This window comes from Puma concolor, chromosome C1 (assembly GCF_028749965.1).
Source record: "Puma concolor isolate L17-30 chromosome C1, mPumCon1.1.hap2, whole genome shotgun sequence".
NCBI lineage: Eukaryota > Metazoa > Chordata > Mammalia > Carnivora > Felidae > Puma > Puma concolor.
The window spans coordinates 56,496,635-56,510,737 of record NC_141674.1 but is presented as its reverse complement, the minus strand read 5'-3'; the positions used below and the strand labels follow the sequence as shown (position 1 = coordinate 56,510,737).

Genomic DNA, 14,103 nt, shown 5'->3' with positions numbered 1-14,103 from the left:
GGCCATAAAACAGACTTGAACCAATGTAAAAGACTGGAAGTCATACAAGATATGTTCTCAGACCACAGTGGAATTTAACTAGAAATCAACAACAGAATGATAAATTTTAAAAACTCCCAAATATTTGGAGGCTTAACACACTTTTCATTGGATGTAGAGAAAGCAGTGCGTGTAGGCAAAATTTATAGAATGAAATGACCTTATTAGAGAAGAAGAAAAAATCTGATATCTATAACTTAAACTTTCACTTTAGAAAACTAGAGAAAAAAAGCACAATTTAAAACTAAATCAAGCAGAAGAAAGGAAATGAAAAACATCAGAGCAGAAATCAACAAAATTAACTGGAAAACATACAAAAAAAATCAATGAAACAAAAAATGGCTCTTTGAAAAGATTAATAAAATTAATAAGCCACTGGCCTGACTAACCAAGAAAAAAAAGAGAAGACACAAATTACCAGTATTGGAAATGAAATAGGGGTCATCACTACTGATACGGCAGACATTAAAAAGTTAATAAAGGAATACAGTGATCAAGTAAGTTTCTAAAGGAGTATTTTGTTTTTTAAGTTTATTTATTTTGAGAAAGAGGGAACGTGAGAGCAAGAATCCAAGGCAGGCTCTGCACTGCCAGCACAGAACCCAACATGAGGCTTGAACTCACAGGCTATGAGATCACGACCTGAGCAGAAATCAAAAGCCAGATGCTTAACCAGCTGAGCCATGCAGGCACCCCCCCGAAGGAGTAGTTTTAAGATTTGTTCTATATCAGAATTACAGGAAGGGGCCTATAAATTGCAGCCCCGCCCCAGGTCTCACCTATAGATTCTGATTCTGTAGACGTGGGTTGGGTATTTTTAACAAGAACCCCAGGTGATTCCAGTACACTTGATCCTAGGACCACAAGTTGAAAAGCACCTAGGGCTCAGACGAAAGCATTAACCCTAGATGGAGAAAAGAGCATAAATATACCACAGGAGATGTGTGGACCAGGGGCTGGTGGAGTGTTTGTTTTTTTAAGGTTTTTTTAATCTATTTTTGAGAGAGGGACAGAGTATGAGCGTGGGAGGGGCAAAGAGAGAGGGAGACACAGAATCGGAAGCAGGCTCCAGGCTCTGAGCTGTCTCAGAACTCATGAACAACAAGATCATGACCTGAGAGGCAGTTGGACACTTAACCCACTGAGCCACCCAGGTGCCCCAGGGCTGGTGGAATTTTATCTGGTGGCCTCCTTTCTTTATGGAGAGGATAGCTCTGTGAACAACAGGCTATTTGTAGCCAGAAGGTGGTAGGAGCAGTCAGGCTGGAAAGAGAAGTTGTAGGGATGGGAAAAGATGCTTACATGGGGTAAGGGAAGGGATTCTGAAGTAACCCCAATCCTGGAAATCAAAGTTGTAAAGATACTATGTCTTTGTGAAGAATGGGGAACACAACTGCCATTAGTTTTCTACAGAGCTTAAAGGGGGGAGGAGCCTAGAAAGAAACTGGAAGAAAAAAGACTTCTAAAATTCCAGTTGTGAGGGTTCCAAACATCACCACCTCTCTCTGCTAAAAAGGCAGCATGGTGTAAAATGCACAAACCCTGGAACTAGCCAGATTTCCCAGCCTAAGATTAACCACTTAATCTCTTTATGCCTGGTCTCCTCATTTATAAAATGGACATAAAATAATCTCCACTTTATAGACTCAGAGTAAGTTCTAAATGAGTTAACACATGTAAAATTATTCAAGTAATGCCTATGTCATGGCTAACACTCGGATGAATGTTAGCTCATTCACATTCTACAAGCAATACCCTGCTTGAATTTTACACAAATAAGTCTATTAGTTTTACCTCAAACATAATTGCTTTTGTCCCCATTTTACAGGTGAAGAAACGATGTAAAAGGAAAACAAATGGTTTGGCCAAGTCCCTACAACTACTACGTGAGCAAACAGGAACTGGACACCAGGTCCCCAAACTCCAGCTGCGTTTTCTGAGTGTCCACTCGGTGCCAGGTGGTTGAGAAAGGTGCTTTTTAACATGTCAACACTTGCTATGTCCTGCCCCTATTATCAATTGAGGATATTGAGGATAGAGTTAGAGGCTAACCTGTAAAGAGGTAGTGGAAACAGGGCTGGAGAGCAATTAGGCTCTTCCACACCCCCTTGATGGAATCTATGTTACCCCATAGCATACTGGTTGCCTCAGTGCTACCCACTAGTGCTTACTAGCCCCTGTGAGGAAATCAGAGTTAATGAATCTCAGCCCTGTCAGAGAAAAGCTAATAGCTTTGTGGGAAATAGAAAAAAGTACCTACAAAGCTTTAATACAAGGTGAAAAGGTGCCTGGGAACTCGGAGAGATTTCTTCCAGTTGGAAGTGAACCTTGAAGAGGAGTGGAACTGGGGCGTGTGGATAAGGGGCCTGGGTTGGGGGAAGAGCTGACTGGAGAAGCAGACACACGGAACTCCCAAGAATATCCAGTTAAGTCAGTGTGTGCAGAAGGCTCAGGGAAGGTAAGATTTGAAGGGGAATTTGGGGGTCTGTTGGCACGGAGCTGGGAATATGAAACTAAAGAGTTTGGGCTTTAATCGGGAGCCGTGAGAGTTGCGTTGCTTCTGGTTTTTTTGCAAGTGCTTCTTAAAATTAATGTTTTTTACTTTGAGCTAATTGAAGATTCACATGCAATTATAAGAAATAATAGAGACTCTGAGTAACTTTGACTTAGTTTCTCTCAATGCTAAATACCTTGAAAAACTGTAGTCAATATTATGAACAGGATATTAACATCGATACAATCCACAGCTCTTATTCAGATTTCCCCAGTTTTACTTGTAGTCATTTATGTATTTAATTCTATGGAATTTTATCATATATGTAGGTTTGTGTATCTATAACCACAGTCAAGATCTATTCCAAAGATTTTCTTTTTTTCCTAGAAATTTTTTAACTTTACATGTTATATATAAGTTCTCTTATCCATTTTAAATTAACTTTATAAGGTGAGAGATTTAGACTGGAATTCGTTTGCTTATGTGTTTTTGTCCATGGATGTCCAATTGCTCAGCACCATTTACAGAAAAGACCATCCTTCTGTATTGAATTGCTTTTGTGCCTTTGTCAAAAAAAACACAGTTGAACATATTTGTGTGAGCCTATTCCTGGGTTCTCTATTCTGTTCCATTGATTTATATATCTATCTCTCTGCCAATATTACACTGTCATAATTACTGTGGCTATATAATAAGATTTAATATCAAATAGAGTGATTCTTCTCACTTTATACCTCTTTTTCAAGAGAGTGTTAGCTATTCTAGGTACTCTCCATATAAATTTTAGGATAAGCTTGTCTATGTCTACAAAAAACTTTACTGGGATTTTGGCAAGAATTCCGTTAAACCTAGAAATCAGTTTGGAGGGGATTGACATCTTTACTAAGTTGAATCTTCTAATACATGAACATATTATATCTCCATCTATTTAATTTGATTTCTGTTATTAGCACTTTGTAATTTTCAGCATTCAAATCCTTGATGTGTTTTATTAAGTATATACATGGTATTTCATTTTCTTTATAGCAATTTCTTTAAATAATACGGTATTTTTAATTTTGGTTTCCATTTAAGCTGTGTTACTATGTAAAAACATCCTTTTATTTTCAATCTACTTTTGTCATTAAGTGTGAAGTGAATTTCTTCTCCAAACACCATATAATTGGCTTTTTTTTTTTTTTTGGTTTGTTTGTTTTAATCCTCTCTACTAATCTGCTTTTTTAATTGGTGTATTTACATCACTTACATATAAGGTAATTCTTGATATATTTGAGCGTAAGTATGCCATTTTATCATTTGTTTTCTGGTTTTTCTGTTTCTTTTTTCTCACCTTCTTGTGAGCTACATTTTCCAGAATTCCATCTTAATTTACTTTTAGAGTATTTGAGTATATCTCTTTATATAAAAATTGTTGTTCTAGGTATTACAATATGCATATGTGACTTATCACAACATGTTGCTATCAATATTTTACCACTTCGAGTGAAATATGGAAACCTTACCTCTATTTAGGTCTCTTTGCCTTCCCCAGTGTTTAATACCATTACCTCAAGCATCAGATATTATGATTTTTGTTTCAATCATCAAATATGATTGTAAAAACTCATGACAAGGATATATTATTATATTTACCCCCATTTTTACCTATTCTAATATTCTACTTTCCTTTCTAAAATTCCAAATTGTTCTCCATTATCATTTTTCTGTTTGGAAAACTTCCTTTAGCCATTTTTTAAAGGGCAAGTTTGTTAGCAACAAATTATCAAAAAAAATTTTTATCTTAGCCTTTCCTCATCTGAACATTTCTTTATTTCCTCTTTGCTCTTGAAGGAGCAATTTGCAGTTGACCTTTCTTTTCTTTCTTTCCTTTTTTTTTTTTTAATGTTTTTTTATTTTTGAGAGAGAGAGAGATAGAGAATAAGTGGGGGGAGTGGCAGAGAGAGAGGGAGACACAGAGTCCGAAGCAGGCTCCAGGCTCTGCACTGTCAGCACAGAGCTGGACACGGGGCTCGAATCCACGAACCCTGAGATCATGACCTGGGCAAAAGTCAGACGCTTAACCGACTGAGCCAACCAGATGCCCCAACCTTTCTCTTCTTTTAGCACCTGAAAAATGTCCTGCCATTTCCTCTGCCGTCTGTGGTTTCCAATGAGATCTCTGCTGTCAAATGAATTAGGTTTCTTTATAGGAAATATGTTGTTTCTTTTTAGCTGTTTTCAAGAGTTTTTCATTGTGTTAAGCTTTCAGAATTTAATTATGTGCCTTGGCATGGATTCCCCTGGAGTTATCTTGATAAATTACTTCATCTTCTTGGAACGGTAGGTTTGTATCTTTCACCAAATTTGGGAAGTTTTCAGTCATATTTTTTCCCAATACTCATTCAGATCTATTCTGTGTCTCGTCTCCTTCTAGGACTCTGATAATACAAATGGTGGAATATGGGTTCCTGTCCCACAGGTCCTTGAGACTCTGTTTATTTTTTCCCAGGTGATTTTCTGTCGTTTACACTGAATAAATTTTATTACTTTATATTCAAGTTGAATGATTCCATTCTCTGTCATTTCCATTCTACTATGGAGCTCATTCAGGAAATTTTTACAATTTCTATTTATTTTTCAGTTCTATAATTTCCATTTAGATCCTTTATATACATTTTATTTCTTTGCTGAATTTTTAAATTTTTATTTGCCTCAAGAAAATTTATAAGTGATTTATAATTAAATTATATCATTATTATAATTTATTTATTATAAAATTATTATTATAATTTATAAGTGAATTATAAGTAAATTTATAATTTATAAGTAATTATTGAAGAATTCCTATGATGGCTTTAAAATCCTTGTCAGGTTATTCCAACATCTGACTCATCTCTGTCTTGGTTTCACTTAATTGTCTCTCTTTCTGCTATATCTCCAAACTTTGGATCCTAATTAGCTCCAGAACTCTAGTCTGGTCTACTCCTTTGAATCTTTGGCCCAGTGCAATGTTGGTTCCCTGGGCTGAGTCTCTTTATTAAGGTAAAATATTTTATACTGGCTTTGAGGTAGAAACCTTGATTTGGATATAGGAGCTACGGTTTCTTATGTTCATTATTCCTCGTGAATTCTATTTCATAATTTTTTAATTTGACCTTTCTAGCATTTAAAGTTTTTGGCTTTGGGATATATAGCTCTCCACCACTCATTCTCCCAGTTTTTCTGTGTGTCTATCTTTTTTTCTCTCTCTTTCTCCCTCTTTCTCTTTTTTCTTTGTCTTTTTCTCTTTCTCTCTCTGTCATTCTTTCGTGTGAGGCCTCCAGAGTCACCTTCATTCATCTACATCGGTGCTTTCAAGAGCCTCTTTTCTAGTCTTTTTTCATTCCCAAAGACTTTTCAGTTGCTCTAATTACAATAGGCAGAGTAAGTTTTGTGGTTTAGGAAAAATGAACAACAATTTCATTATGGCTTGCCATTCTCACCCTAATTCTTCCTTCCCCTAAGTTCTTCTGCCCTCCTCCAACTTATTTCTCCCTGAAACCTGCTATGTTTTCCAAAGCGAAGTCTGCTTTCCTTTGGATTAAATAAAATGTCACGACACTTCCAAAAGCCATTTTTAAAATGCTGAAAGACTGGATATGTGGATATTCTTCTGCAGTAGCTCCTTAAATCTTCCCCACAATTCTTTTTCGTAGGCATTTGTTCCTATTCTACCGAAAAGTAATTTTTCCAAGATTACATAGCTCAAAGGCATATTAAGGTGTATTCAAAAGAAGAAAAAAGGGAAAAAACGCATAAGCATTCTAAACCAAATTCTCTGATGCTAAAGCATGTGCCCTTGATCTCTCCAACATGGATGTACTTTTGGGTAAAAATTAAAAAGCTATGGAAATTTTTTTACTAATGAGCAAGAAATAGCATATCAGATTAATGACATAGAATGATAGCACCAGAAAAAGAATAAAACTAAAATTAGGAAAAGTAGGTTTGGGCCTATGTGCATCATTTATGAGTCCTGTAACCTTGAACAAGTAATTTTACCTGCTACATTAGTCCTTCTTTGGCAAATAAGAAACAAATTTGTAAACAAATTACAAATTTCTTTTGTGTAACAAATTACTACAAACTTCCTGGCTTAAAATAATGCTCAACTACAGAACTCACAATCTTGTAGGTCAGAAGTCTGGATGCTCTCTGCTTAATCAAGGATAACATCAAAGTGTTGACTGGTCTGTGGTCTTCTGTGCAGTTTCTAGAGAACAATTTGCTTTCAAGTGCATTTGGGTTGTTGGTAAACTCCAACTGGAAACAGTTGTAAGCCAGAGGTCCACGTTTTCTTGTTGGCTGTCTGCTTCTAGAGGTTGCCCACATCCCTGCCCCGATTTTCTTAGGAAGCTTTTGTGGTAATGATCAAATGAAACCTATTGTATAAGCAGTGGTAAGAAATGTCATAGCTGCTTAAGATCACTGGGTTTAGAGGACATCCCTCAACGTTCTTACATAGAACCTCCAAACCACAGGTAATCTTACCAGGACGTAGCTTCTGAAGTCTCTTATAACATGTGTGTTAGTTGGACTTTCTGGACGGACAAAAATCGGGTTTTGTGTTGGAGAAATACTTACTGAGCAAAGTGTTTGAGGCACCATGAAGCACCTGGCACTGGTGGTGGAAAGGATTCTAGCGGGTCATTCTGTAGTGAACTGAAGGCAGCGAGGCTTGGGCAAGGCAAACCTACAGTAGCCAAAGGGCACAGAAGTGGTTAAAGATGCCTGCACGGAACTAAAAGTGGAAATCCTGTAAGCCTACCCATCCGCATGTGCCAGGGCCTGTGAACCCAGGGTCTCTCCCTCATCCCCCTCTCCCCAACCTCCACCCCCCGGCTGTGGCTGTGCGCACAGTTCCTCCTCTGTGGGAGACGTAGGTACACCGCCTGGCTGGCCCTCCCTCTGCATATGAGCAAGTACAATCTCCAAGCCTGTGCCCTCCATCTCTGGCTGGCGCTGCGCTGCGGTGTTCAAGCACTTAGTGGGCTCAGCACATGGGTTGTATCCACCTGCTAGGGGAGGCTGTGATTGCTCTTCGCTGTTGCCACTGCCCCTACCCGCGCCACCACTGATTCTAGAAGCAGTTAATTTGCCCGCGTGCACACTTGGTGGTGCCTTGGAGAGAGGTAAAAGCTATATTCCCCTCTGCCTTCCCACCCCCACCCCAGCACGCCAAGAGACACGGTGGGTAAACCAGTTTGGGCTGTTGCGCGTGAGAGCCGGAGGCCTACTTGTCCGGGAAGTGGGTATCCGTCCCTCGACCTTCTGAAGACAGTTGTTGTAGGCAATGGGTCAATACTGGCACCAGAGTGGAGCATCCTGGCTCCTTGGACACCCTCCTTACCCCCATTATTACTGAATTGTGTCTCTAGGTCGCCAAGCAATAGCAATTGACGAAAAGCCAACGCCTTTCTGCCTCTCTCCCTCTCTCTCTCCCTGTCGCCTCTCCCCTCTCCCCCCCTCCCTCTCTCTCTCCTTCTCTCTCTCCCTCTGTCTCTCTCCCTCTGTCTCTCTCCCTCTGTCTCTCTCCCTCTCTCCCTCCCTCTCTCCCTCCCTCTCTCCCTCCCTCTCTCCCTCTCTCTCTCCCTCTCTCTCTCTCTCTCCCTCTCTCTCCCTCCCTCCCTCCCTCCCTCCCTCCCTCTCTCTCTCTCCCTCTCTCTCCCTCTCCCTCCCGCTCCCTCTCTCTCTTCCTCACTGCCCATACCGCCTTTTGTGATTACCATGGATGGGCAATGAGCCTGACTCTGCCTCAGTGAAGGGAAGGAGGTGGGATTGGGGGAGCGAGCTGAGACCCTGCCGAGTGTCCCCAGGTAATAGCTAGCGAAGGAGACACACGGGCAGTCTTCCAGGTTCTAAACCCCATCTTTCTCTCTTCCTTTCTTCCTCCCTAACCATCTTTTGCTGCTGGGTAAGTGCCAAGAATTTGTGCGCGCGTCTGCCCACCAATTCCCTGCGATGAGCAATAAGTGCTTTGGCTTCAAGAAACTGCTGATTCAGAACGGTTGGTTCAGTGGCTGTGTCCTCTGCCCGCCCTGCTTGTCACACATTCTTTTCGTGCCCCCAGAGCAAGAGCAGGGCTTATGGCATCGTGGTGCATGGTTCGTATGGTGTGTGCAAGAGCGCGCTGGTGCAGAGGGCGGAGCGTGCGGCTTTCCCAATGTGTATCTGCCAGCCATTGAGGAGACCTATCGCCAGGTACTGAGCTGCAGACCCAGCCTTGGGGCTCTGCACTTCACCGACATCGCCCTTGGCCACCGCTACCTGGATCTCCAGCGCCTCGCCATTGCCTTCATCCTGGTGTATTCAGTCACCAAGAAGCAAACCGTGGAGGAGCTGAAGCCCTTCGGTGAGCTGTTCCGCAAAGTCAAAAGCAACAACTTGAATAAGTATTCTATCTACTGGTGTGCAGCCAACGCAATGAAAGCGGCTGGGAGCTGACTGGTGAGGGACCGCGCTGCCTGCGCCTTGGAGTGGAATTGCCCGTTCCTAGGGGCCTCTGCCCAGATGGCTATCGGTGTGCAGGAGCTGTTTCACATACTGCTGAAGCACGAGAAGCATCCTGCCACCTACCTCCACCATCCTGAGAAGAAATCCCAGATGCCCAAGATCGCCCAGAAGCTGCTACGTAAATACATCATCACGTGAGTTCTGGGTGTTAGGATCCCGAACTTCTCCTAGAGTGTGCGGAAACATGGACCCGTCCCGGTGTAACGTGTCACTGTTAAATGGTTGAAACATTGGAGGAGGAGGTAAAAAAGGAGAACGATGCATTTAAGGACCACTTGGATAGACTGTAGAGATTAATGTTTGAAAAAGAGAATGAAATGCTGAAATGAATTGAAGAGGCCACTGCTCTTCGCGTAACTCTATCGCATGTTATTTTTAAACATTTCAAGTCCTGTAAAGTCTCCATTGTATACTTAATTGTTTAAAAAATGTATTTTTGCAACAAAAGCTGTGGCAGATAGCTTTTAGACAGATATGTTAAACAAGATAAATAAATGGATAATCTATGGCTGAGTATTGGGGGTCGGGGAGAGAAAATAGTGAAAATGGAACTTGCTTACTAAATATGTGCTAGTTATTTCCTAACACATTTAAAAATGCTTGGGTATTCCACATAGCAGTTTTTGTGACTTAAGGCTTTTCCTGCAAGCTTTATAATTTCTTTTTCACTGGACAGCAAAAATATCCATTGCATTGAAATTTCAACCACATCTGGGGATGGTTTCTAATAAGAATTTTACACAGGGAAGCTTATTCCCTCTTGAAACTAGCCAGTGGGGGCAGGGGTGCAGTTAAGGAGTCCCCACCATGCAGAGCTGGTTTATATCCATAACTTTCCAGGACTGACATCCAAAGGAACTCCAGGCACCTCTGAAGAGGATGCTCACTCTGTTGCTGTCCCGGGATAAAAAGGTGGCAAAAAGCAGCCTTTGGCTGCTTCAAAAGTCTTCCCTCAAGAAATGCTAGATGTAGGGAGTGGGGAGGGGGGAGGAGGGTAGGGGAAATGGTGGAATGTGAAATTTGAGAAGTTCCTCCTTAAGGAAGTTATTTTAAAAAGATTAATTTTAGGGGCACCTGGGTGGCTCAGTCAGCTGGGCGTCCAACTTCAGCTCAGGTCATGATCTCACAGTCTGTGAGTTCAAGCCCCGTGTCCACGACAGCTCAGAGCCTAGAGCCTACTTCAGATTCTGTCTCCCTCTCTCTGCCCTTCCCCTGCTCATGCTCTGTATCTCTCTGTCTCAAAAATAAATTAAAAATTTTTTTTTAATTAAAAAAATTTTTTTAATAAAAAAAAGATTAATTTTATATCTGAACATGATTTCTTTTGAGTGAATACTATACATATCCTTTTGAGTGTCTTTATTTTTAGTTGGGGAAAGGAGGTTCTTAATCTGGTAAATTTTTTTCCCCATGATATATTTATTATTGAACAATTTATGTGTTTTTAAAAGTAGCTTCTTACAGGGGCACCTGGGTGGCTCAGTCAGTTAAGCGTCCAACTTCGGCTCAGGTTATGATCTCACGGCTTGTGAGTTTGAGCCCTGTGTCCAGCTCTGTGCTGACAGCTCAGAGCCCAGAGCCTGCTTCACATTCTGTGTCCCCCCCTCTCTCTGCGTGTCTCCCTCTCTCTCTGTGTGTCTCCCACTCATCTCTATCTCTCTCTCTCTTAAAAATAAACAAACATTAAAAAAAAAGTAGCTTCTTATAGCTTGATTTTTAGGGAAAAAGCACACTGTTGAAAAGTAATCATAAACAGAAGGCAGATTTGAGGGAAGATCTATTTGCACATGCACAAGAAGATAATAAGTTATATTTTGGATAAGATGGTTCCTAGGATAGCCAGGTGGAGCTTTCCAGTGGGGATTAGACTGGGATTGGTGGCTGGAGATGATGAGTTTTCAGCATACAGCTGGTGGTAAGACTATGGGGGGAAAAAGGGCAAGATAAAAGGGTTTAGGACAGAATCCTAAGGGAACACAAGCACCCTAGAAAGCTACTGACCTAGAGGAAACTACAAAGGACACTTAGAAGTGACCAAAAGAGGGACGCCTATGTGGCTCAGTCGTTTAAACATAGGACTTGGGCTGAGGTCATGATCTCCTGGTTTGTGAGTTTGAGCCCCACATTGAGCTCTCTGCTGTCAGCACAGAGCCTGCTTCCGATCCTCCATCCCCACTCTGTGCCCCTCCGCCACTGGTTCTCTCTCTCTCTCTCTCTCAAAAGAAATAAATAAAACTTTTAAAATGACCAAAAAATAGGAGGAAATTCACAATGTACAGTAATAAATGTTGAAGGAGAAATGAGTTTCAAGGGAAAGCGTGTACTCTATCATAGCAAAAAAAATTTTTTTTTAATAGAATAAGATGAGGATTAGAAAGTGTTGCTGACAGTTAGCAGATTTCTGGTTCCAGCCAAGGTAGAGTAACTCCCCTATTCTTCTGCACTAAAGTATCCCTGGACATAACACAATAAACAAGAAAAGGAAAATATTTAAAGATGGGAAGAAGTGAATGGCCTAGGAACCTGGGGATGTAAGAAACGACGCGACAGTGATTTCTCTGAGTTTTCTTATTGTCTCCATTCATGCACTGTAGAATGCATCCAGGTCAAAGCTACCAACAGGCACAGATCAAAAAGGGCACATTTTCTTTCCCTAGCCAAAGCACTGGAAAAAAGAGTGGTTTAATAATAGAAAATCTTTTTGGTAATACGTACCTGAATATCCAACACCAGCAGCCAAACTCCTGCTCTTCCTCCTCCCCCCAGGGAGAGCTGGTCTTCCACCTCACAATACCCTGCCCTGTGGAAGCAGATGGTAGTGTTCTGATGTCCCCTCCTGGTGCTGGACAACAGGACAGAGCAAGGAGCAAATAATCGTCTATCCCAGAGCAGCAGATGCCCCCATCCTTTCCCCGCTGGCAGGGTGATGTCCATGGGGCTGAGCAGGGAGTTAATGCTCTCAGTCCCCTTCCAGGGTTGTCAGCAGGTGGCTGGCAGGGAGCTGAGGCTCCCTCTCCACCTGCCAGGAGCGGGGCTGAATGAGGTGGTGTGAAACAGTGCAAGCCAACGGTCTAGTCCTCCCCCAGCCCACCCACACCTTCATGAGTCTCAGCTTCCTTGACCATAATAAAAAATTGGGGACATGGTCATCTCTTAGGTCTCTTCTAAAAAATCATAAGTGAGAAACTTTACATATTTCCCTTAGATGGGAGCAAGGAGGATATAAGCCATTCTAACCATTCTTTGAGTTAATAGTGTTATTCAAAGGAGCTAGAATCTGTAAGTTCCATTTTTGTCCTGTCCAACATAGCAACCTCTGGCCTTATGTGATGTCTGCACTTGAAATGTGGCTAGTCCCAAGTGAGATGGACAAGTGTGAATGTACCCTGGATTCAACTACAGAAAGAGTGAACATAGAATAGCTCATACTGGGGCGCCTGGGTGGCGCAGTCGGTTAAGCGTCCGACTTCAGCCAGGTCACGATCTCGCGGTCCGTGAGTTCGAGCCCCGCGTCGGGCTCTGGGCTGATGGCTCAGAGCCTGGAGCCTGTTTCTGATTCTGTGTCTCCCTCTCTCTCTGCCCCTCCCCCGTTCATGCTCTCTCTCTGTCCCAAAAAATAAATAAAATGTTGAAAAAAAAAATTAAAAAAAAAAAAAAAAGAATAGCTCATACTTTTTAATATTTATTACATGCTGAAAGGGTAATATTTTAGGTATGGTGGGTTAAATGACATGTATTATTTAAACTATTTTTGATGTTGCTTTCTACCTCTATAAATGTGGCTGCCAGAATATTTAAAAGTATTTTTGTGACTCGTCTTTGTGACCTACATTATATTCCTCCTAGTCAGTGCTGATGTATGTTCACACTGGCTATCAGAACTAATTTCTAATTTGAATTTGATCACACACATAACCAGGATCAATGATCAAGTGTCGAAAAAATGTTAGCGTGTATATAAAATAATATGTGCCGTCAGATGTCTAAGTAACTTCATGAAACTCAAGATTAACAGAAATGTAACAAAATCCACTGAGACTTATGTGTGCTTGTAAGTTAATTTGGATAGTACATCTCTATAAGCTACATTTATAAACCTGGGTCTAAAGGCCCAGAGCTTGGGAAAATAAATACGTCAGACAGTGAATTCAGTGAGTGTGTGAGGACTAAAATAAATGAAAACTGAAAATATGCCCACTGCATTGCTATGATGTTTTCCCGGGCTGCTGATACTGACCGACCTGCCATCCATGTGACACTGAGAAGTGGAAAAGTGGAGAAAAGAAATGTGGTGTAGGGACAGTACAATATTGTAAACTGAGACTCAATAAATTTAACTCTTTGGCAATAGTATTACGGGTGTATGTGGGTGTATTCATAGATGCTCATCCATTTTGTCCTCCAGCTTCATAAACGTGGCCTGGAAGAGATCTCACAAACTCTGAATAGCATTAGAATTCCCTTTCTACCTCCAAATTTCCTTTCCGGTAATGTGAGCACATCACAGCCACACACCCTTTCCCCAACCAGCCTGGATGATTTGCTGTTCCACCAAACATCCTGTGTAGTTGTTCTTTTACTGTTTTCTTCACACAAGGTAATTTTTCTTCCATTATTAGCCCACCAAAATTTTATTCACCCTTTCAAATCCAGCCCAAACACCGAAGGCCACTCCCACTGAAGGCTTCCCTGTTTTTCAGTAATCATTCACAAATGTTCTTAAGAGTTGGCAATGTGCTGGCCCTGTGCCAAGCCCTGGTGAACAGAGGCCCTGCCTTCAAGAAGCTGATAATCCAGGGCGCCTGGGTGGCTCAGTCTGTTAAGCGTCCGACCTCGGCTCAGGTTATGATCTCATGGTTCGTGGGTTCGAGCCCCGTGTTGGGCTCTGTGTTGACAGTGTGGAGCCTGGAGCCTGCTTCAGATTCTGTGTTTCCCTCTCTCTCTGGTCCTCTCCCACTTGCACTCTGTCTTTCTCTCTCTCTCAAAAATAAATAAACATTAAAAAGAATTTAAAAAAGAAGCTTGTAATCCAACAAATG

General features: G+C 41.5%; 1 long non-coding RNA gene across 3 annotated transcripts in view; it reads left to right on the top strand.

Annotated features, from left to right (window-relative positions):
- Positions 1–13,711, top strand: part of LOC147578091 (uncharacterized) — a 48,055-nt gene extending 34,344 nt beyond the window's left edge. For 2 of the 3 annotated variants that reach the window (XR_015254779.1, XR_015254780.1), the window contains 2 exons: positions 1,868–2,010; positions 8,622–13,711. This is a non-coding gene — a long non-coding RNA (uncharacterized LOC147578091). The other variant, XR_015254781.1, reaches the window with a different exon arrangement.
- Positions 13,712–14,103: the final 392 nt, after the last annotated feature.